Source organism: Mytilus edulis, chromosome 14, assembly GCF_963676685.1.
Source record: "Mytilus edulis chromosome 14, xbMytEdul2.2, whole genome shotgun sequence".
Classification (NCBI taxonomy): Eukaryota; Metazoa; Mollusca; class Bivalvia; order Mytilida; family Mytilidae; genus Mytilus; species Mytilus edulis.
This window is the reverse complement of record NC_092357.1, coordinates 34024896-34049521: the sequence shown is the minus strand read 5'-3', so window position 1 is coordinate 34049521 and position 24626 is coordinate 34024896.

Below are 24626 nucleotides of genomic sequence, written 5' to 3'. Positions count from 1 at the left end.
AATGAAAAACATCACCGTTTAATGTTGCCTGAAATGCTCATTAATATTTTTGTGACATACATATTTGATTTTTTTTTTTAAAAAGAAACAGACCTTCAGTTTACACAAACACGTGATGATTTTTTTCTTTCAGATATGAAGCTTTTCCTAAGAAGTCTCTATATATATGGCGCATTGTTACACGGTACTTATTTAAAATGTTAAAATGTACAGTCCTTGTTTGGTGAATATTTTAAAATACAACTCAAGTTCAGTCACAATTATGAATAATCAACTGTTGATAAACACGAGGAGAAGTGGAAGTTCGATATTAATATATTTTGAAGGGGAAATTGAACAGACTATGAAACGGAAATAAATATGTCCATGCAACAATTGTGAATTAGGTTGAACGTACATGTTTAATATCATATAATCTAACTGCAAATGCAAGGGTATAGAAGCTGCATTTTTTTTTATTAAACAGAGATACACATTACAAGATGTGAAAAACAACACCATTCTACGTTTTTGTTAACTTTATTGCATATATTTCTTAAAGGCTTGATTTTTTTTCTCAGTTTACTTGTTCCAATTTTATAAAGTTTTAACTACTGTCCAGAGTGTGATACGATATTTATGCCTCTCTAATGATTTTTAGACGATCTGCTGACAATCTTAATTCTTCTTCTTTTCGAACGAACTGCAAACAAACCAAAGTGGTAGTTAGAAAAAAGCAAGATAATTTGACGTCGTTATAACATTTTGACCAATGAAGAACTTAGTTTAAACAAAACACATGTAGAGTAAATCAAAATAATCAACATATCAGTAAAGGAACAAATAAAGCAAGAGTTAGAAAAACTATTCTATTCATCGAGTGCACAATGATATACAAAAATACGTTTACGGAATATGTCTCTGAAAATGTTGATAAAAAAAGAACCTGTTGCACGAGCATCACTATACGCCCGTCGTCTTGTGTGTGAAGTTTTATGTAGTAATCATAAATAGATTCTGAAATACAGCGCTACCTGTAAAAACCTCATTTAAAAAAAAATATAAATAATTCTTAAGTAAAATTTTGAATCATCACCAAAAATACACTGACCTTAAGATTAGTATAACAAAGCAATGTATAAAGTTTAAAGCAATATTCAGTAATGGTATTTGGGATACATACAGCGCGACATGTGAAACCCACCTTTTTTGTTACAAAAAACTCAATAACCCTAAAAAAGGATTTTGAATCATCACCAAAAAGTATGCATATCTTAAAATAAATATATATAAGAAGCGTATTGAGCTTAAGCCAAAATTTTAAATCGTTTTGATATACGATGCGACATGGGACCCTAGCACCCTGTTTAAGATAAATATATATATAAGAAGCGTATTGATTTTTAAGCAAAACTTTAAAATCGTTTTGAGATACGGTGCGACAACTCCCCCCACCAGCCCCCCTCACAACCAACACTTATTTTTTTTACCAAAAAACGCAATATATATAACTTCTTTAATATGTTTTTTTAATCATCATCAAAAAGTATACAGGTCTTGAAATTATTATAACTAAAAAGTGTGGAAAGTTTAAAACAATAATCATAAATCGTGTTTGAGATACGATGTGAACTGTGAAAACTATCACAGCCCGTTTTAGTTATACAGTCCCGTAACGCAAAAAGGTTGAATCTTATTGTCATCTAAAAAGTAAGCAGATCGTTTGAAAACCATAAGAAAGAACTATCTTAAGCATCATAAAATTTGGATTAGTGGCTCTCAAAATACGCTTCGACATGTGGAGAGACAGACGGAAAGACAGAAGGACATTCGGACAGGCGAACGCCGGACATGTGTAAACCATAATACGTCTGGGAAAAATATACCATTACGACTTAATTTTGAAATTAGCATGTTTTACAAGTATGTGAAATCACAACATTTCATTTTATCAAATCTTTATCAACACACAAAAAATATCTAGTAGGGAAGACATAATTTCCGTCGTCTTTTTTAATCATTCCGTAATTACTAGCTTTGAAATAAATCAATCTAACGGCAGTACCATGCTATATATTTATTTGTGAAATCATGTAAATTGTTGTTGTAGTCCATATTTTCACCAATACAAATGCATATATGAAACATCTATAAATGTAGCTTGCATGGATCATTACGTGAATAACTGTCAAAACAAAATCTGTTTAATTCTTTTAATTCTCAAACCCAACATTTGCCGTTTTCAATTTACATGTTTTCATCATAAGCTACCGTCAAATCCAAAGCTGATATTTCGTAACGAAGGAGCCGGATTTTTGACATGTTGAAATCAGTATATATGCGAATAATGCAATAGAATATAAAATAAAACGACACCTTACATTAGCAACGCAGCGAAAACAGCAAATAGAACTTTAATGAATAATGTCCTGTCCTTTCCACTGTATCGCAAACACTTATACACCCATTCACTTTTATAGTATTTCATCATGTTCAAATGCCATTAACACAGCTGTAATCCACAGTTTTCGGCATAAGGTAAAGCCTATGGTGTAGGGGTTAGTGCATCGGACTACTAACACAAAGAGTCATGGTTCGATTCCCATTCCGGAGTAAAAATTTCAAGGATTGAACTTTTGGCTCTTCCTTGACAGCATTCGCGAGTATGGCCTTGAGGAAACGATGACTTTTTATCGGAAGAGGACAATAAATGGCTGACCCGTGTTAAGAGAGAGCCATATCACATGCACGAAAAAGACACCCTTGTATATTTTCAAAAAAATGCAGGCTAATGCCGTTACAAGCCACTCGCACCTGCAAAGGTGAGTTGGATTAATAAAAGTTTTAATAACTTGCTTCCAAATCCACTATTAATAATGTTAGAAATATGAATTTTTTGTGAATTTAAATTGACAGTAATAAAATTAACGGTACCAATTTTCTTGCACCAGATGCGCATTTCGACAATACATGTCTCTTCAGTGATGCTCGTGGCCAAAACATTTGAAATCAACGTTCCACAATACTGTATTCATCTTTTAAAAGTTTTAAAATATATTAATTTCTGAATTATTTAAGGCAAAAGTAATAAATTGGACATTTTCTAATTTCAAATTAGAATCCTACACTTGGTGACAGATTCGTATTAAGTGATGATCAACAATACATTTGATAGGTCCAAGAAAGTTGTTTGTCAAAAATACGTGAAGCATGCGTAAACAAATAATAAAATAAATGGAGTAAGATGGGGTATGAATTTATAAAAGTAAACCATTATTGGTCAAGATACGGCCATCAACTTGAAACCCAGGTTCATACCAAATAGCAAGCTATAAAAGGCCCCAAAAACTACTTGTATTCAAACAGGAAAACCAACGGTCGTACCTATATATAAAACGAGAAACGAGAAACGAGAAAAGTCTATTACGGCTAAGAATCTTACGCCAAATTAATATTAATAATATTGGAATATTCAACTTAAATTGTTTTCCCCTCTTTTTCAGTTTTCAAAGTCGACTCACAACGGACGGAAACAAGTTTTAACGAAGGTAAACTTCAAACACAAATTACCGATGGAAAACAAAACAAATTTCTTATAAAAGACGGACGAAAGATACCAAGGGGGCAGTCAAACTCATAAATCTGAAATAAAATGACAACGTCATGGCTTAAAATGAAATAGACAAACAGACAAACAATAGTACACATGACATAACATAGAAAACTAAAGAAAAAACAACACGAACCCCACCAAAAACTAGGGGTGATCTCAGGTGCTCTGGAGGGTAAGCAGATCCTGCTCCACATGTAGCACCCGTCGTGTTAATTATGTGATAACAAATCCGGAAAATATTCGGTAGGTCAGATTCATGAAAGGGTAGGGGATTGTAGTTACGACGTAAGGAACATATCTGATATCATTTGTGAAAGAAACTTTTATTCCATTACGGTCAAACAACTCGTTCGTAACATTTATAATTTTACCATTTGGAACTCTTAGTTTATGTATAATATTATACGGAATTTATGTTTTGTGAACTGATGTTTGTGTTTTCTCTTTTGTCTTTTGCACTCGTGTTCTAAATGATTACGATACAAAAAATGCCTTAAAAACATCATGCTCACTTAAAATTCTCCTTTTTAATGGTTATACCAATAATAATAATAATAATGCTTTAGTTTCATTTAATTGGTAGCTCATAATAAGTGTACTGAAATGGTATTTTATAATAAATAATCGCTAAACAGTTTCAAATATTTCAATTGAGGCATGATTTTATCCATTTACATATTACGTTAGATATAAGTATAATCTTTCCCAGAATTAATGGGATGAACTCTTTTGCACTCACTACATAAATAATGGAAGAAGACACCTATTTTCATATGTGTCGTCTGTCATCTTTACATTTGTCAAACACACAACATGAATATTTCTTGTATCATTTTTCTTAATTTGTTTTTGCATTTTAAATTTCCTGGTTTAATTAGTTGTTTTTACAGATTAAGCAACGTATATTAACCCTTTGACGTTAAGCTATTAACTGCGTTTTCAATCTTTTCTTTTTTGTATGTTGTAGAATGCAAACGATGCGTCCAGAATAGGACGACAGTAATTGTTGCCCCCGGATCGGATGTAACTTTGAATTGTTTTTGTCCAAATCAAAGTGACGGTTCATTTGCAGGACCGAATTTAGCACCATTAATGGACACTACAGAGATTCACCTTATGGCATACTCAAGTGGACGGAATCTGAACCCAAAATTAGACTGGGCAAAATTCATGATCGTTGGTAATTTCGACAACGATGAATGCAATTTAAAGATTAAACAGTTTTCGAGACAGGACAGTGGCATATATCAATGTGAATATCTGTTCATGGATAAAATCTGTTCATATGTGTATAGTGTTGTCATTACAAGTAATTATTTTATAATTTTAATCATGTTCTTGCATCTAAGAGGTAATATAGCAGGGTAAAACTAGAGTTAACCGTAGTCTGTTTCTCTATTTTGTTTTAATTTAGGTTTATGATATTCAAATTCCTTGAAAAGTCTTCAGGAATCTTTGGAGCGATTTTATAAATATCCTTTGAACATAATGCATAAATTGTTTTTGGTATCTTCAGATATTACATCTTTATTTTTTCTAATATCTCTCCATAGACATATATAAACTTGAAGAGTGGTTAATAATGTGTGATAGGGTGTCAAATAAAAAGAAGAGAACACAACAGATGCAATCATAGATGAACATGGATAATGAGAGTGGAAAACGAACTGAAATACCAGATAATGGTTCTATACTACATAAACTATGGAATGATTAATATGTATACCATTTATCATGTTTTTAATATATCTGTAGTTATATCTGAGTTAATCGTTGATCCTTACATGAATTAAGAAGGGAATATATTTAGTCTATTCACTGTCTAGTAGAACTCGTTTGAACATTTTGAATAAAACATGTTTACCTAGTATATTCACTATTTTGAGAATCCTATTAAGAGGAAAACCTTGTTTTTAAAGAAACTGTATAATTTGTTTTCACTTGAAAATATGCCAATCCAAAATATATGGTGTAAGACATATGAAATCGTATACAATTTTGTTTACACATTATAGCTATCAGAGTTGTCTTTTCTAACGTACAATGAAGCTATATGTAATCATCAACCATGATTAATGATTGTTTGACAGATTAGATCTATTCGGAGAATAAGTACTTCTAAAAACTTATGTTCATTCATATTGACAGCATAGAACCAATAATTTAGTACAAGTGTTGCCTACATGTGACAAGTGGAAAGTGAAGGGAATGAATCTGATAAATATATTGTTACAATATGTAATGGTTATCCAAAAGGGACACTTTTCTTACTCAAATCATAATTTATTGTTTCACGTATGACGCCGTTTGAACATTTTATATTGTTTTAAAGTTAACTCATTTCAAAAGCGACGTGTTTTATTGCATACAGGCAACCGAATTAACGAAAATCTGCCGACCAACAGATAATCCCACTAAAGCAGGTTAAGTATGGATACAATATGTATCATTTGAGTGCATAATGTAATATCAATAACTAATAACAACATGCTTACCCAATATAATGTGACAATAATTCATAACTTTCAAATTGGGTATTAATTGATATATGTCATTAAGGGAAAAATGGTTGTTTGTAGTTTGCGTTTACGTTTTGGTTGTCTTAACTTTCTAGTATGTAAGCGTATTTAATGCAAACCAGGTAAAATGAAGTAAAGATGGTTATTTTATCAGTGCAAATATGTATTTTTTTACAATTCAATATTAAATGTATGCGATTAATTTGTAGATAAAACAGTCATACATATAGTAGTAAAACCAACAAAGTCTAATATGATCGAAGGGAAAAATGGAACTATTTGCTGTGAAGTCAACAGTTATTCACCTGTTTCGTCGACAATACTGATGAAAAATAACACAACGCTTCAAGCAAAATCAGGAAACACAAATTGTTTTGAATTTCCATCGAAACGATTCCGGCCGTTTTACATGTTTAGTAAAACATATTTTTTGCAGTTCAAGCTTATCAACCGAATTAAAAATATTGTGTAAGTTTAACTGTAAATATCAAGAGCGATTGAACAGCTTCCATAACGAAAAAAATATTTAACAGATAAACAGACTAAACCGAACTTGTTTTAAAAGTACAACTTGTGCCAGCTTTTCTTATTTTGTTAGGATACGTTTACATTATGTTGTAATCAAACAGGTGTGAAAAAATGCTATCCTTCATGCAAATATATTGATTTCAATCTCTTATCAGGCTTTTCAATACTGCCTTTTCAATAATGATCGATATTTTGAATCAGTCAACTTCGACTGACAAAAAAATAACACTTCAGAAGAAACAGTAATCAATATTGTTATAAACAGATTCTCATAAGAAATATCTTTTGTTGTCCATTCGTTTGATGTGTTTTATTATCATTTGATTTTTGCCATTTGAATAAGGGCTCTCCGTTTTGAAGTTTCTTCGAAGTTCAGTATTTTTGTTATTTTACTTTTTTTTATTGAATAAAACAATAGAGTATTATGTTTAGGCGTAAACCAGACGATTGTTAATAATTTTCAGATCCTCCAAAAGTCAATGTGAACTATACACTTAGACCTGACTATATCGGATTTATCTGTAATGCAGCTGGGGAACCAAGTAATTATACATTTTTGGAATGGGTACATGAATCAGAGCTTCACAAAAAGATACGTCTTGTAAATGGAACACGACCTGGGAAACTGTATGTTGAAAGAACGAACCCGTCTGAAAACACTGGATATTACATTTGTCGTGTATCAAACGGTATCCCCGATTTAAAAGGAAAGACGATCCAAGAAGCGAAGATATTTTTCGTTTCTGAAGGTAAGTATAATATTATGATTGGTGATTGGTTTCTATAAAATTGAGAATTGAAATGGAGAATGTGTCAAAGCGACAACAACCCAACCATAGTATGCATTGTTCTGAAAATATTATTTTAAACTTAAGTTACTAGTATTTGTTTTTAATGTGTCCTTATATATATACCATTAAACGAGAAGACCTCATTATGTGTGTCGCTTCTCTTCCTCCCACAATCAATTGACCGTCATGCCTCTATGTCCTACATGTATATGTACGAAGCATAATCGCATTTGTCATCCATTCATGACTATTCAGTTTGGATTATTTTGAAAGAAAAACAGAAATAAATGCGTCCGGATATTCAGACCGACTTTCATATCTGCCTTGACTACCGGTTTTAACATTGAGAACCAATCGTATGATAGATAACAAAAATGAAAAATAAATAAGCTAATCAGAGGGGTTTCGTTATCGTGGTTCTTAGATCGTAAGAACCACTTCTTTTATACCTCAGTTTTAACTTGCACATAATTACCCAGACGGGAACAGGCAAATTATGTTGGCGTTTCTCTGCATGTATACTTTGATTAAAAAACTACTTCAATATATATAGAGTCTTTTTATAATATAGCAATGATCGCCATGGAGACGAAATTTATAATTAATAGGTAATAGAAAAATTAATACACTTTGATATTTATAATATAGATACGTATCTTTGTTCCAGAGACAAATGTAATATATGTCTCTGCTCATAGTGTATAGAAACGCGAAAACAATTGAATATAACAGAAAAGAAAATGATAACAGACTTTGCAAATAAGAGAGAGGGCTTAACAATATTACCCTGTCTCAATATACCTACATTGTATATGACTTTTGATATCATTTCTTAAATTCACCAGATATAAAATATTTTACAAAAATTTTAAAATAAAATAGATTACATACTTTCAACCAAGCTTGAAATGCCCGCGATTCGCTTTTACGGTTTTGAACTTGCACATAAATTTCATAAGATTACTCGGGCACAGGACAAAAATAATCGCTTTGATAGATACTCTCTATATAATATAGCAGTGATGGCCTATGAGAAGAAACTTGAAATTAATAGTTTATACCAAATACACTCTATTGACAGGATACGTATGTTCATAGTAAACAGTAAAGCGAAAATGATGGAATGTTAAATAAACAAAAAAATATCGGACTTTTGAAACAAGGGAGAAGGCTGAAGCTGTCTCCAAGTGCCTTTAAATTTTGATACCTTTTCTGAAATTCTCCAGACATGAACTCTTTTACTGGAATTCTCCAGACACAAAATATAATACTAAAATTCTCCCTACAACAGTTTACATGTATTACCTTTAACCTAACTCTAAATGCAAGCGATTTCGCGGTTGTGTTCTAGTTTGGTTAAACTTTCAACTCCAATGTAATGTTTCTAGCAAATTTTAAAAACATATATCACAGGTATACACAATTAAGTTGATTATTCAGGAGAAGAAAGAAATATATCGCAGTCTGTTTTCAGATTCATGATATCATAAACCTTTGAACATATGCTAAGTTGACTGTACAAAATACCTGTGCTTCACAGATGACGACAGGTAGCTTCTTATTGTTGTATTCAAACTCCCGTGTTTGTTCCCTCGCATGTGTCCTTGTGAATCAGACCTATAACTATATGTTTATAACAAAATATTCGTATTCCAGAACCCCTTAGATATCCTTAAATCACCCCCGGATTTTTGGGATGGTGTTAGTTGTTGGTATCAACAGAAATACTTTGTAGGTATCAGTATCCATTTACAAGGGAACAAACAGCAAGAATACAACCAACAATAGGGCATAACTTCAAAACGAGAAAGACAATGTAATATCTTAGGTTAAAACTCCTGCATCTGACATTTTAACCCACATTCAATCCAAATGTCATAATTAGCAGAATGTATATATCAACTTATAAGACTTTGCATTTATATTGCTAACCAGTTGTGAAACCTTTAATGTGTCAACAAACTGGTGATTGCGGCCGAAAACGTTTGCCCTGTACATTCTAGTTATTGCTCGTCATTCACTGAAACTGTGTTGAAACATTTTTTTATCTGTGTAACGAGCTCACGCCTGTGAATATAATTTGTATACTGAGCGTATAGCGATTTATCAGAGGGTATGATACTGCTGGGAAGTAGGAAGGTAAAAATAAGAAAGGAAGTATTTTCACGTTTTGCATATATTTTGGTTTGAAGTTTTCCATTTGTGTTTATATAAAAGAAAAGATAACTTTCAAGCAGACTAAACCTTATACGTTTAGTAGTATATACATTTTAAGTTCACTTGAATTTATTCATGGTATATGAGATGTAATAAGCACTCTTTGACATGTAGGTTATTGAATAAAATTTATCATGCAGTGAAATAAAGGATTTTGCAAAATGCAAGATTATTATATCCTTGAAAAGCTGTGTGTGAAATCTATCCATTCGCATACCAATAAAATAAAGGAAAATAGCTCACATTTAATGGAATACGTTCTGTCTGCTGGAGCATTTTACTAAAAACCATCTTCGAATAATGTTCAATATCATCGTATTCTGTCTTCAGGTTCTATACATTTTCAATTGGTTTTCTATTCCTTCCACTGTAACATAAAAGAGGGACGAAAGATACCAAAGGGACAGTCAACATCTGATATCATATTCGCAAACGAAAAATTAAATTAACAACAAATAAAGGAAGAGCTATTTTTTTAATTTAATTTACACAGAATGGATGTAGATCATTAGTTGAGTCTTTTTGTATGCAGTATAATTTGCTATTTTCAGCTGTAACGAATTTACATTACACTTAAAATGGTTAATTACAGGACCGCCCGAATTTTTGTACGACAACATGAAAGTGGAATATGGTGCAATTAGTAATTTAATAAGCTTTTGGATTCAGATATATAGTTATGATAAGCTGCTTTCTAGCACCATTCAAAGATATGATGGACAAAGCAATAGAACATCAGACACAGAACAATCAAAAGTTTTAGGATTTATTATAGCTCACGGTGTGAGAGTTATGATATTAGGAACAAAGCTACATTTTGACATACATATACAAAACACTGATGATTTTACCAATTATACTAGCATAGTTTGTAACACAAGAGGTTGCAGTAACATGACATTGGAACTAAGAGCAGCTAGTAAGTACAGTAATGACTTATAATTATAATACAGAGGTTTTTTTATTAACATATTGAAAGAGTAATATATCATACATCATGAAGCAAAACGAAATTCACATTTGCATTATGGCATTATGCAAGTGCTTTATACATACCTATATTTTTTACGATTCCTTTAATTTTGATATCAACATTCAAAATATGAGATAGTGCTATCTTTAACATTCTTGCTCCCCGTTTTGTGGCTGTTTCAAGTTAAGGAACGCACACGTTTCATATTTAAAGAAATATATTGCTGATCTATTATTGTTACTCGCTGTAGGATGCCATCAAATAGATATATCATACTCGATGTTCCTATGAATATTTTGAGATAACATGAAAACCTTTTAATTAAGAAAAATCCCAAAAAGTAGTAGAAAACACATACACCTAGAAGGACATCTTTTGATTTGAATAAAAAATTACCTGCTTTTGCTTATTATTGCATCGTTGTATTATTTGTTATACTTAAAGGCTATTTGCACTGTTGAGTTTTTAGCATGGCTCAATAAAGATTATTTCATTTCAGGTAACAGCAGCAAGTCCTTGAGCTTTACTTTTTCGTACTATCAGATTATTGGTAGTATACTCGGAGGAAGTCTTTTAATAAGTATTATTTTGCATATTTATTTTTTTTCTGAAACGAAAAATCAAATCAGGAATTGCTTCAGATATACCAGTTGATGTTCAATATGATGAAATTGGAAATATTGAAATAACCAGTGCAATATTCAAGATTTGCCAGACAATGTACAAGAAGCAGCCAGTACCATCGACCAAGCAGAACTTGAGTGGATGGCCGATCAGTTATCATCGTTCGAAAAAAATAGTTCTTCGTACAGTTCCGAACAAAGTTTATCAATGATGAATGACGACGGATATGAAAATCCTTATCAAACGATTAACCGTGACAATATTGAAAAGCATCCATACAGTATCGTTTGTTCAGATCTATATGAAAATACAATAGTTTTCCCAAAGAAAGTAAAGATTAAACATTCAAAAGAACGCAAACCATGGCTGATAGTCTACGAAAAAAACGTGTAAAAAGTACACAGAAACAATTATGATTTGAATTATAAAAGCTATCGACGTCAACTTGATGGAATGGGTAGACCCTGTGGAAACATATACTGTGAAGGGAAAAGAGAACGTAAACGCAAAGAGCAAGTTGAAAAAAACATATCGAATCATAGAAATGCAAACAACTGTTATCTTTACTATCTGAAAAATGGTATTCAATTTAGTTTAAAATTGTAAAATATTTGCTAAAGCTCTAATATTTATTAATATTTGACTTTGTGACAGAATATACAGTACCATAAACATTACATTTTAAAGTTTATGAAGATTATTTGTTCTTTGGCATGTTTAAGTAAAATTATCAAAATTTAACAACGGTAGATGTGTACTTTGATATATAGGACTCATTTTCCGTCCATATACGTCAATTGCGTAATCAATAGCAAAACTTGTTTACCTGAACGTTTTTTACGTAACCTTAATCTGAAACATCATCTTTATTATACGTCATTTTTACAACAGCTACGATTGAACATTCCTAAGGCAAACTTATATGTATTCATGTTATCGTTTTATGGCAACATTATACATATATGACTTTATACAATTAGCATTACATAATTCGAATTAAATATCTGCTGAGGTGAAACAGAGGATTTGAGAGATGCAAATTATGTGTAATTTGGCCATACTCTTTGTGTGTCTGTTACATGTATGGTGACTTTAACATGTTTAAGTCAGTGGTTGATTCGTTTCGTGTGTTTGATTTTGCCATTTGTTCGTGGTATTACAGGAATTTCCGTTTAAATAGATATTCTTGATATTTTGTTATTTTTCTTTTTGTTTGCCTTATTCTGGTCAGTGTGATGGTTACTCAAAATCTGATTTGCTAACCATCAATTTTTATAAAAGAGACGAATGACACCAGAGGGACATTAAAATTCATAGATAGAAAATAAAATGGCAACGTCAAGGTTAAAAAGAAAAAGACAAACGGACAAAAAATAGTATACAATACACTACATTGAAAACTAAAGACTATGCAACACAAACCCAACAAACACTAGGGGTGATCTCATGTGTCCGGAAAGGTACGCAAATCCTGCATCACATGTGGCATCCGTCGTGTTGCACATGTTATTACAAACCCAGAAACTCGCTGTGTCACATTCGTAAAAAGGGAACAGAATTGATCTTATGACATAAGGAACATATCCGATATAATATGTGAAACGGATATATAATAACTGTCAACCAACTCGTGATGACGTTCGAATTTTTTTTTCGAAGGGATGATTTCAGCTTCATCATTTGGAAATCTTGTTGTAATAGCTCCGATTCCTTGTGAGTAGCCACCCTTTATCAATGAAATCATGATAAGAAATATATACCCGGGAATATCGTATCAATTGGGAGATATATACTCCGTATGCAGGCGCTGCTGGAATGTAATCTTTCGTCCCTCTTTTGCCACATAGAAATGAACAATTCACGATTTGTAAGCTGCAATCGTCTATTTCGTCGTTAAGTTTTATTTTCAACCGACCCCTGTTATCAATTTCCAGATGTAAGTGTAGATATGAGGCAGACTTAACTATATCTGTTATATGCCTTATCTCTAGTTCGAAGGGTTAAATGCGACCAACATAGTCAACAATTTTTTAATTATTTAGTTAGAGAACATCATATATATAGCGGAAAGTAAAAAAAAAAGATATTGCTCACTTCTTATCTTTCTTGCTAAGACGTTCCTGTATAAAAAAAAAAGCCGTGTAAGAATAAAGGAAAAAGTCGGCAAGGAGAGGGGCACAATTGGTTCCCATAAAAAAGCCGTTAGTTTGAGGAAAACACGTCCTTCAAACGTAACTAATGAGTTGTGAATCAAGAAACCAAGCATCTTGAAAATGTCAGTGTCAGAAAATATTTTGTCTGAACAGAGTGATTTTAACAAAGTGGGATGTGTCCCTCCATAAACAATATAGTTGCATCTACGTTTGCCATTCTATTTTATGAAACCAGGTTATACCAACTCTTTCATTTTTTTTTCTAAATTTGAAATGGGGAATAATTGTGTAAAAAAGTCAAATGTTTTAATACTATTGCAAGATGAAAGAGTCTTAGAGTGTATGTTCTCTAAAAAAAGATCTTTGGATTTTTTAGTATCCACATTTGATTCACGCCACCTCTAGAATATACAGTTTCAAAACTACTTTGAAGCCCAGCTTTTATTGCTGATAAAATGAATGTTTCTCAATTTAGAAAGAGATTTCGTGAATCACTGGAAGACATAGCAGTACAACATTGTTTGTAATGACACTGACCATGCTTATATAGTTTTAGATATTCAATACAGTGATGGAAGATTCAGTTTTTCATCTTTAGTTGAAATTTCGAAGAAACATAGAACATAACTAAGATTATCCAGGGTTTCCTCTTTTTGAAATGTCGTTCTATTATAAATTATTTGTTTACCACACTCTGTTCATGCTGTTTGGATAGTTTTTGTGTCAAACATTTCCATCCTTTCATAGCGACTTATTTATTTATTTGACAGGTTTATTCCAATCAATCTAGATTGCCAGGATGTCCTCTTTTCATTAAAAAAAGTGTCTCGCAACAAAATTTCAGTAATTGGATATCTCAAGCTGACTCATATAATGAAATTTTATCTCAATGCATCAACCTAAACTGATAATATGCACACGTTATTATGTAGATCTATATATATAGCTGCATAGTGAAACAGCAATATTTTGATGTCAGAATGCATTGCATTATACAAATGACAGCAACATTACTATACAATGCCAACACAAATGTATTCCAATTAATCTAGATTGCCAGCATATCCTCTTTTTATTAAGAATAGTGTCTCGCAACAAAATGTCAGTGATTTGATACCTCAAGCTGACTCATCTAATAAAATTATTTTAATGCGTCAACAAAATTTCAGTGATTTGATACCTCAAGCTGACTCATATAATAAAATTATTTTAATGCGTCAACAAAATTTCAGTGATTTGATACCTCAAGCTGACTCATATAACAAAACTATTTTAACGCATCAACCAATACTGACCATATTTGCACTTTATTATGTAAATCTATATAGCAGCATAGTAAATCAGCAATATTTTGATGTCCGAATATATTGCATTATATAAATTTTGTAGATTGTTAGCATGTTCTTTTTTTGTTCAAATTATTGTATTGCAATAAAGTTTCAGTGATTTGAAACCTCAGGCTGACTCATATAATAAAATTATTTAAACATGTCAACCAATACTCACCATAAAATTGAGAATGGAAATGGGGAATGTGTCAAAGAGACAACAACCATGTATATGCACTTTTTCATATTCATTATGTAAATCTATATCATGTATATAGCAGCATAGCAAATCAGCAATATTTTGATGTCAGAATGAATTGCATTATACAACATTGCAACACAATAACAACATATTTTTTTCCCAACTAATCTAGATTGTCAGCATGTACTCTTTTTATTCAAAATATTGTCTCGCAACCATATTTCAGTGATTTGATACCTCAGACTGACTCGTATAATAAAATTATTTTAACGCATCAACCAAAGCTGACCATATTTGCACTTTATTATGTAAATCTATATAGCAGCATAGTGATCAGCAATATTTTGATGTCAGAATGCATTGCATTATACAAATGACAACAACATTGCAATACAATGACAACAAAAAATTATTCCAATCAATCTAGATTGCTAGCATATCCTCTTTTATTCAAAATAGTGTCTCGCAACTAGTGTTCTAAATTTCTAAAATTTGAACTCGACAATTGTATTTATTTATATAAAAAAAACCAGTCTAATTCGAATGTTTGGTTCTAACATATCATTTGATAATTGAGCAGGCAGTCTATTTTGTGAACATCGTTTGAAATGTTACGCAGTCTCTTTATCATGTATAACACAGACCATTTGGCATTTTTTTCGGTATTCTATGACATTGAATCAAAAAAGGAACATGTGTCCACTAATTAAATGGCTTTATACAGATATTTTCATATATGTATTTGGGATAAAATTGACAAGAGTTATCATGATTATGACTCGTCTATCTGCCAATCACATTGTATTATGTTAAACGGTTAATATCACACGACAGTAACATTGAGCTGAATGATTTTCGTGACGGTGAGTTGCATTCATTTCTGGATTTCAAGAATTAATCTTTATCTTGCAAGATATAGATCAGGAGATGATAATGCAACTTGTACAACTGCATTATTCAATTTGAAACAACAGAACATACATGTATCCTACTAATAGAGGATATGTGATAAACGTTAGGTAACATCACTTGACATAATGGTAAAATATTATAATTATGTTTACGAAGGTAACACACAGAATCACGCTTCAGATTCATTTATAATAATAAGATGTTTTCATTTTTGTAAGAGCATTAAAGCCCTACAATTTCAACATAATGTACAAATACGGCTCAGGCAGTATATGCACATTGGTAGAAAATGAAAAAAGCAGAAAATGTTTTAATAGATTCATATTAACCCAATTCTATTATACATTTTATATATACAAATCCCTAATTTTTGCTGTCATTTTTAATACGTTCATACTGGATACAAATCATCAAATACAGCAGTTATAGAGCGGTTAAATCTGGTTTGAAACATGTAAACACGGAAATATTAGATAGGGGCAATGCGTCACGCAATGTGTCATTAAACAATAGAATTGTTCCAATAGCTGATTTCCGAATGACAGAAATAGACTTGTAGCATTTTATTTACATACTTTTTTTCAAATAAATATAATTTATTTGAATTTTGTTCATACAGTTTTCTTGTTGCAATGATGCATTTGATCATCTATCATGACAGACTATATACACACTTTTAAAGTAAGTAACTGTTAAAAATCCTTAAATATATCATTTATTGTACTACTATTTCGTACAAATGTTGTATGTGATAATTGTAAATGCGCATCGTTTAAATGTCAGTACACAATATGTGTGGTACACTCACATGATACATTCACTTTATATAAACAAATATATGTAGTGTTGCTAGGGTTGACAAATCCTTAAAATAACATAACAAGTTCTAAATAATCTAGATGAGCAAACAATTCCTTCAAAATAAAAAAAAAAAGACAACACATTTAGTGTTATCCTCATATGATTTAAGTACTAATGATTAATGTTTGTTTCTATAACTTTGAACGACAAACGTAATATAGGCAAGCATGTGTACAGCATTTCCATTGGAAGTAACCTATAAGCCGCGCACCAAATTAGGGATTAAAATACGAATCCACAAATGTGTGGACATACAGGACGATGGAACTAAAAAGTATTAAATAATGGTAAATATTGTGAATTTTATGCGATTATATAACATACACAATCATTTTCTTAAACAATGTAAAATAGAACCACATATGTTACCTGCCATAATATTTTCTATGCTTATTTTCATTGTCTAATCATACTGAGTTGAAATTCTTGATGATATTTTAGCTTTGATGTATTGTACATTACATTCTGTTTCTAATGAAAGTTATCATCTATCAATTAAGAATGCTATACAGGAACTACCTTCTTTGTTTTTACCAAACCACACTAATTATGCTATTCTTGCCATAGAATCGTAGACTAGCTACCTTGATTACCATGGATATCGTATGGGTAGTCACACATTGATGTATAATATATATTTAGGTATGGCAGGCCAGTATATAAAAGTCATGCTTCTGAAAGTGGCAGTTATAGGTAAGATTTTGTAAATACAAATTAGTAAATAAAGCGTCTGTTTATCATATTAGGTAATACGCTGTATTAATATTTCGCTTTTAAGTTCATGAAGCGCACAGCTATTTCATCATATTCATCATCATTATTTTCATCGTCATCATCATCGTCCATATACATACTTTATTAATCCAGACTTTTCATGATATCTGTAATATTAATTTTAAATACAGGTGTGACGGGAGAAAAAAACACATAAATTTCTTTTGATTATTTCATGTTTCAAAATTTCATATGGTACAGGGGCATAGTGAATCATCTAACAGAGATTTTAACACACTGAAAACATATTGTAAACAAACAAAAAGACATCTTGTCTAATGGTTCTTCATGCAATAGATTCATAATACTGAAAAATTGCTTCTGCTGTGTTTCATTTAAATCTAAGTATTTGAAATATGGTTGGTAAAATTTTTTTGGAAATCGGGATAGTTGGTTCCAGGCTGCTCATTCTTTAGTTTTCTATATTGCATTTTTTTGGGACTGTTTCTTTTTCCATTACGTATGAGTTTTAATATATACTTTTTCGTATATTCCTCCTCGCTTTTGGAAACTAACAATTATGAATTTTAAAAGTGTATTATGAACATAATTCAAATTCTTTAAATGACATTTTTGCATCTTTTTTTCACAGGATTCACTATGGATACAGATTGTCCAAAATATAATCCGGGTAATGTATCTGGCAGAACACATGTTAAATAATAAAAATATGATTGTACCATTAAGAGATAAAAAAAAATGTTTAGAAATAGATATGATTGATTGTAATGGTAAAACAATTTCAAACGTGTTTGATGTCACAACCGATAGTATTGCGCCAAATTTTATAACAAATAATTTGCATTTGTAATAGTCCAGTTGAAGTCCATTGTGCCCTGATACTGAACTATGAAATGCCTATGATATTGTTATTCCATGTTATTCAAGCTACCACTTACACATGTGGAAACCGTTTTCTAAAAAGCTTTTAAACAATATTATTAGTTGAGATTGATAATTACTAAATATAACCATTATTATAAGCATTGCTGATAACCAGGACACTTTTTATACATAGCATGCATAAATGCTAAAAAAAATTGGCACGTAGACAAATACATAAAACGTGAGTTTTATGAAAATGATATAATTGTATTCGTTGTGTTATACATTTAGTAGAAAGTGTACTTCATATTTCATTTGAACTTACAATTTCAATTTGCTTAATATAGACAAGCCCTGTATCAAGACTCTACATTCAGTGGTTGTTCAGTCTAGTGATAGTTTGATATTAAACTGTACCTGCTTCGACAAAACCAATAGCCAATGGACTGGTCCAAATAAGCACATACCTACTGTTCCTAGCACTTACATACCATACTCACAAGGAACAGAATTGAACCCACGTTTAAACAAGTCAAAATACATGGTGTTAGGTGGATATGATGTTCACAAGTGCAATCTAAAGATTACCAACGTTTTGCCAGATGACGATGGTACATACATGTGTCAGTATATAAACTCAAAAACAATGCACATAGACGTATATAACATAGTTGCGACTAGTAAGTTACATTTACATACCATGTATTCGTCACAAATATACATTTTGATACACGATATTATTACAATCGAAACTATATGATATTGAACAGTTACGGATTGAAAAGAAAATCAAGAAATTAAATGGTAAACAAAATAGCAAGGATACTATTGTTTAAAGTTACACTAGTATTAAAAATTAGTTTTAATATGAAAGACCTGGTAAAAAAGATATGAGCAATTTTGTGAAACACTATTAAACTAATAATATATTACAAATTGAGAGAGCGACATTGAAACGTGTCCTGATAGTATCAGTTCAGGCTTAATGTCCTTTCTTTTGGTTTTATAAAGATCAACTAATTATTGTTATTTTCAATATAAAGTTTGCTGTATATCTTTTAATAAAAACAAACCATGTATGTAGCATGTGTAGTCAACCGTTGGGCTAGTTTATATATGTACCTCAATTGTTCACGTATTTTGACATCTTGGCTTGCAACCATTGGGTTTAATGGTTCCTTCTGAAAGTGAACCCATAATAATGCTTCAAATGCATGAAATTTATAAAGTAATATTTATATCTCTTTTTCGAATTCAATAGATTTTCTTGGCCTATACTTGCAATTGTCTTTCACTAGTTAAGTATATTGAATGGAAATCACTTTTAAATTGCAAATATGTATAAAACACGTAATATACAGTTTGTTTATTCAATAGCTCTTTGATTGGTTATTTAAGGGTCAAAACATGACAAAACTCGCTCTACAGATATTGCAATCATGTATACAGCTCATGACGTATTCTCAATTACAGAACAAATGGGAGATACATCTTCAGTAAATCATGATGGCACGAATACGAAAACAGAAACATACACGTTTGAAACTAACCGTAAGTTTATTAAGCGTTCCAATTCCTTTGTGAGATATTTTTATTTGTTGAATCATCAATATTTAAACATACAAAATTGGTTGTTGATGGGAAAAATTGTTTAAACAATTTGCAATGTCATGAAACAACCAGAGGTAAATTTTGATGCACTCATCAAACCATTTGTTTGAATAAGTATTTTGTATCGCATAAATTGACATTTTTTATTTGGTAAGCAACGTTACTTATTGATGACATCATTTTGTTCCAATTCAAGGATGACCTAGAATTTTGGTTAGGAAAATAACCAACAGTTTCATCTTTACACAACTTTTTACTTTCCAAAACTTTAGCGTAAAGTAAATGGCAGGTTTAAAGTTAAGTTCATTGACTTCAACTCCACATCTTTCAGTAAATTTTTAACATGTTCGTTTCTGACAAAACATGTTTATAATATCTGTCTTCTCCAATATCAAAATATATCCATATCAGGTTTATAAAATATATTAGAATCGTTTCCGTTGCACATAATCCTCATTTCAACTTTTAGCAACGGTCATTAAATTGTTTGTAAGTACCCAATTATTCCTTCTGAAACATATATGTGTTCAGTATCGAAGTCAAAATGAATGATTTTTTTTTGCAATAGAAGGAGATTTGAAAACCGTATTGCCTACTTATTTCTCTAGATATATCAAAATATTTGAATGTTTTTAATACGTTAACATCGTCGGAATGCACATTTTTTTTTTATTATTTCAAGCCAGAACCATTTATTCAATGAATGAATAGTTATCAAAAGTACCAGGATTATAATTAAGTACGCCAGACGCGCGTTTCGTCTACATAAGACTCATCAGTGACACTCATATCAAAAAAGTTATAAGGCCAAACAAGTACAAAGTTGAAGAGCGTTGAGGATACAGAATTCCAAAAAGGTGTGCCAAATACGGCTAAGGTAATGAAGAGACTAAAACAGTTTTCCCCGATCCCCACCTATAGCGATCGCGGATTCATCTTTTTTGCAGAACCTCATTTCTAATGTCACTTAATTTGACTGTCACGTTTGATACTTCCCAAGAGTGACTTCTAAATAAAGTTTTATCTGAATTTAAATCATTTGTTGATAGGAGTCTCTCTACAACTACAGGGTGATGGCTGTAGTATTTTTGATCATTATTAGTATGTCATTTTCTTTGCAGATTTCGATTAATCCATTTAGATATAATGCGTTGGTATCCATTCTCTTTTGCAAACATTTTAAAACTTAACATACAACGTCATGTATAAGTTTGCTTTGCACTAATAATTCTGAGTTATATTTCCTTATTGATCTCTCCTTTTGACCGAATGAAACGAAACGAAGTATTCCGTTCTCCGGTTATTTCACATTAGGTAATAAAAGAAAAATGTATCTCTACACTTGTCAATATCTAAGTTTTTATTTTTGTATTATCTGTAAATAATTATATTCTTCTTAGTTAACATAACGACTAAAATGTACTTAACGTGGTGTTATAAATCAATTACATTACATACATAATAGAAGCGTATTGGAAAGTTTAGGTGAATCATGTTTCTTTCAATATCCTATAAATTGTTTTATATGGGAAACAAAATTCAAATACTTCCTTTTTCTTCATTTGTTGAAATAGCGTTTTTTCATACTTTGTACATGTTGTACAATCCTAAAATATGTTCATTACTGTTTAAATTTTAGACTGCAAATGCAACTCCAGAATATTGAACAGTTCTATCTGGCAGTTAATTGGTAGTTTGTTTGGAGGACTTCTTATTTTCAGCATATGTTTGAATATATATTGCTTACTAAAACAAAGGAAAACATCAAATTCAAGAAGAGTTTCAGAAATTCCTCTTGAAATTCAATACTTTGAAATTGGATCCATTATTGATAACATTGCGAGTATCCACGACGTACCAAACAATATGCAAGAATCAGTGCATGATGTCGATGGAGAAGCTCTTGAAAATGCCAGCAGTATTATATCATCTCCTGAAAAGGAGAACTCTTCTGATAGTTCAGTACACAGTCTTTCAAATACACAGATGGATTTAGACGACTATGAAAATCCGTATCAGATGATTGATCTTGAAAATATACAACCCCATCTATATAGTATAATAGGTTCAAACTTGTACCAAAACACAATCATTTTCCAAGAGGAGATACGAAGTAAACAAACTGAACATTACATTCAACACTTCAAAGAAAGAGATCCATGGCTTATAATTTACAGGAACAGTAGTGTAAACACCTATAAATGCATTGGGAGTGTTTAATGCAAAGGAATCGATACAAAACAGACTATTTAAAACTAAATAACATATCATTCTTTCCGGTTTCAGTTTGAACGGTCCACTCTTATTACCGGTCGAAGAACCTATCGAATAGACGTATTGTTAATTTGTTTTGTCCTAATATGGATTTAAATGAGTATTTTGGAAGGCCGAACGGTGACCTATAGTTGTTTATGGCTGTGTCATTGTAATGTTTGCGGATAGTTGTTTCATTGGCAATCATACCACATCTTCTTTTTTATATTAAATATAATAGATAGTGATCAATACATCTACTTCATTTATAAGCAAACAATATTTCTCATTACGGAGTCAACATTTGGCATTAGACGCAAGGTTATTCAGTAGGCTTATAAATTTTGTGGTGATGTTTGGACTATATTATGTACAACAGGTATAGTTAATAAGACCATTAACATTTTTGTCTATTTTTCTTTGTTTTATCTAAAATTTTGGCATAAAGTATTATTCTTGTATATCTGAAACGATAAATGTCATACTGAATGCAGAACTTACAAAACGAACTGGAACACAAATAAGCTTGGGTGAAAAAGAATGAAACATATCGGATAAAGAAAGAAAACAATGTTTAGATAAATTCATTGAATAATAAATCACCGTGATAAAATTTCAACACCCCTACCAATCTTTCTTGTTCAGAATACCTGAAAACCCTTACAGCAGGTACCCTCATTAAGAATAAGAGAACATCATGTGGTTGAAACTTTCAACGTGTATTCTTCCAATGATAGAATTTAAGGCGACTATGATATTTTTTAAGACAAACGTTCAAACAATCCATGTTGTTTTCATATAATGTGAACACTCCATAAATGTAAATTCAATAGATTCGTTAGATTCTACGTTACACTTTTGTTATTTGGTATAGTGGAAATAAAATGGCAGCATATGAGTACTTGTACATAAGTATCATTCGCAATAACTTGTATTTTAAAAATGACATTATCGGTTGTCATAGATTATAACTAAATGTAATTGTGGTTCTATTGAATACAATTTAGAAAGGAAATGGGGAATGTGTCAAAGCGACAACAAACCGACCATAGAGTAGACAACAGTCGAATGCCACCAATGGGTCTTAAATGTAGCGAGAATTCCCGCACCCGTAGGTGTCCTTCACCTGGCCCCTTAAAATATGTATACTAGTACAGTGATAATGGACGTCATACTAAACTCCGATTATACACAATCATACAAGACCAACAAAGGCCAGAGACTCCTGACTTGGGACAGGCTCAAAATTGCGGCGGGGTTAAACATGTTTATGAGATCTCAACCCTCCCCCTATACCTCTAGCCAATGTAGAAAAGTCTAAAAAATATAAAATCTAACGTTGCTATAGACCTTCGTTAAATACTCAACGAAGAGTTTTAATCTATAAAATGGCTGCTCTGTTAATGGTACCTAGGCAAAGAAAAGAGTGAATCTTCAAAGGAATGGTTTCACATCTAAACAATTTGACAATGAAAGGAGGATAAGATATCGGTTTGGAAGAGACTCTATAGCCTACATATGTAATATTGTTGGAGATAAATTGAGAAGATCTACAGCAGAGACAACTGCTCTAACAGTGGAAAAACAAGTATGCATAGCCTTGAGGTTTTATGCCTCTGGGTCATTTTTACAAGTAATTGGAGATACAATGGGCTACGACAAAGCAACAGTATCTAGAGCGGTGAATGATGTTACCAATGCTTTACTTAATGTGAAAGACAACTTCATCCAGTGGCCAAAAGACATCAATTATAAAAACAGGATGAAGTGTGGTTTCCACAGACAAATGAACTTCCCAAATGTTTTGGGGTGCATTGATTGCACACACATCAAGATACAAGGGCCATAAGAGGACGAGGCAGCTTTCGTCAACAGAAAGGGGTTCCATAGTGTAAACGTGCAGGCTGTGTGTGATTACAAAGGTACTTATTTAATCTGTTAATCTTATGTGTCTGATCTCCTCTTTGTCTGTTTATTTGTTTACCTTTGTTATTATCTCCCTTAAACTTTCTTGTCAGTAAGGCAACAATTCGACCCTCGATCTTATACGACCCAAATATTACAAGTGATCGATCGACGATCGGGTCATTGTGTGCTATCTTTACGAATAAGACCGCACACCTGTGACTCCAAGCAGTGTATGTGTCACTTATTTATATGTGCTTTTTCTAATCTGTACAATGTTGATGAAGGAAAGCATAATATGACTGTTGTATTTCAAGTGTCTGTATGGGATCAGGTGTTTGTAAGCTCGTGATTTCAGGAATGACACTCTTTCGGGAATGACCCTTTCGGGATCCGGGAATTCTTTTTTCGAATTTCGGGATCTGGGGATTTTGTGTTTTTAAGCCCAGTATTTCTGAATCAGGACCCCTCATACCCCCCTCCCCCCATACTGAAGGAAATATAAATATTTTTTTCACTGAAAACAATTTTGAACATTCATAAATTATAAAATTATTG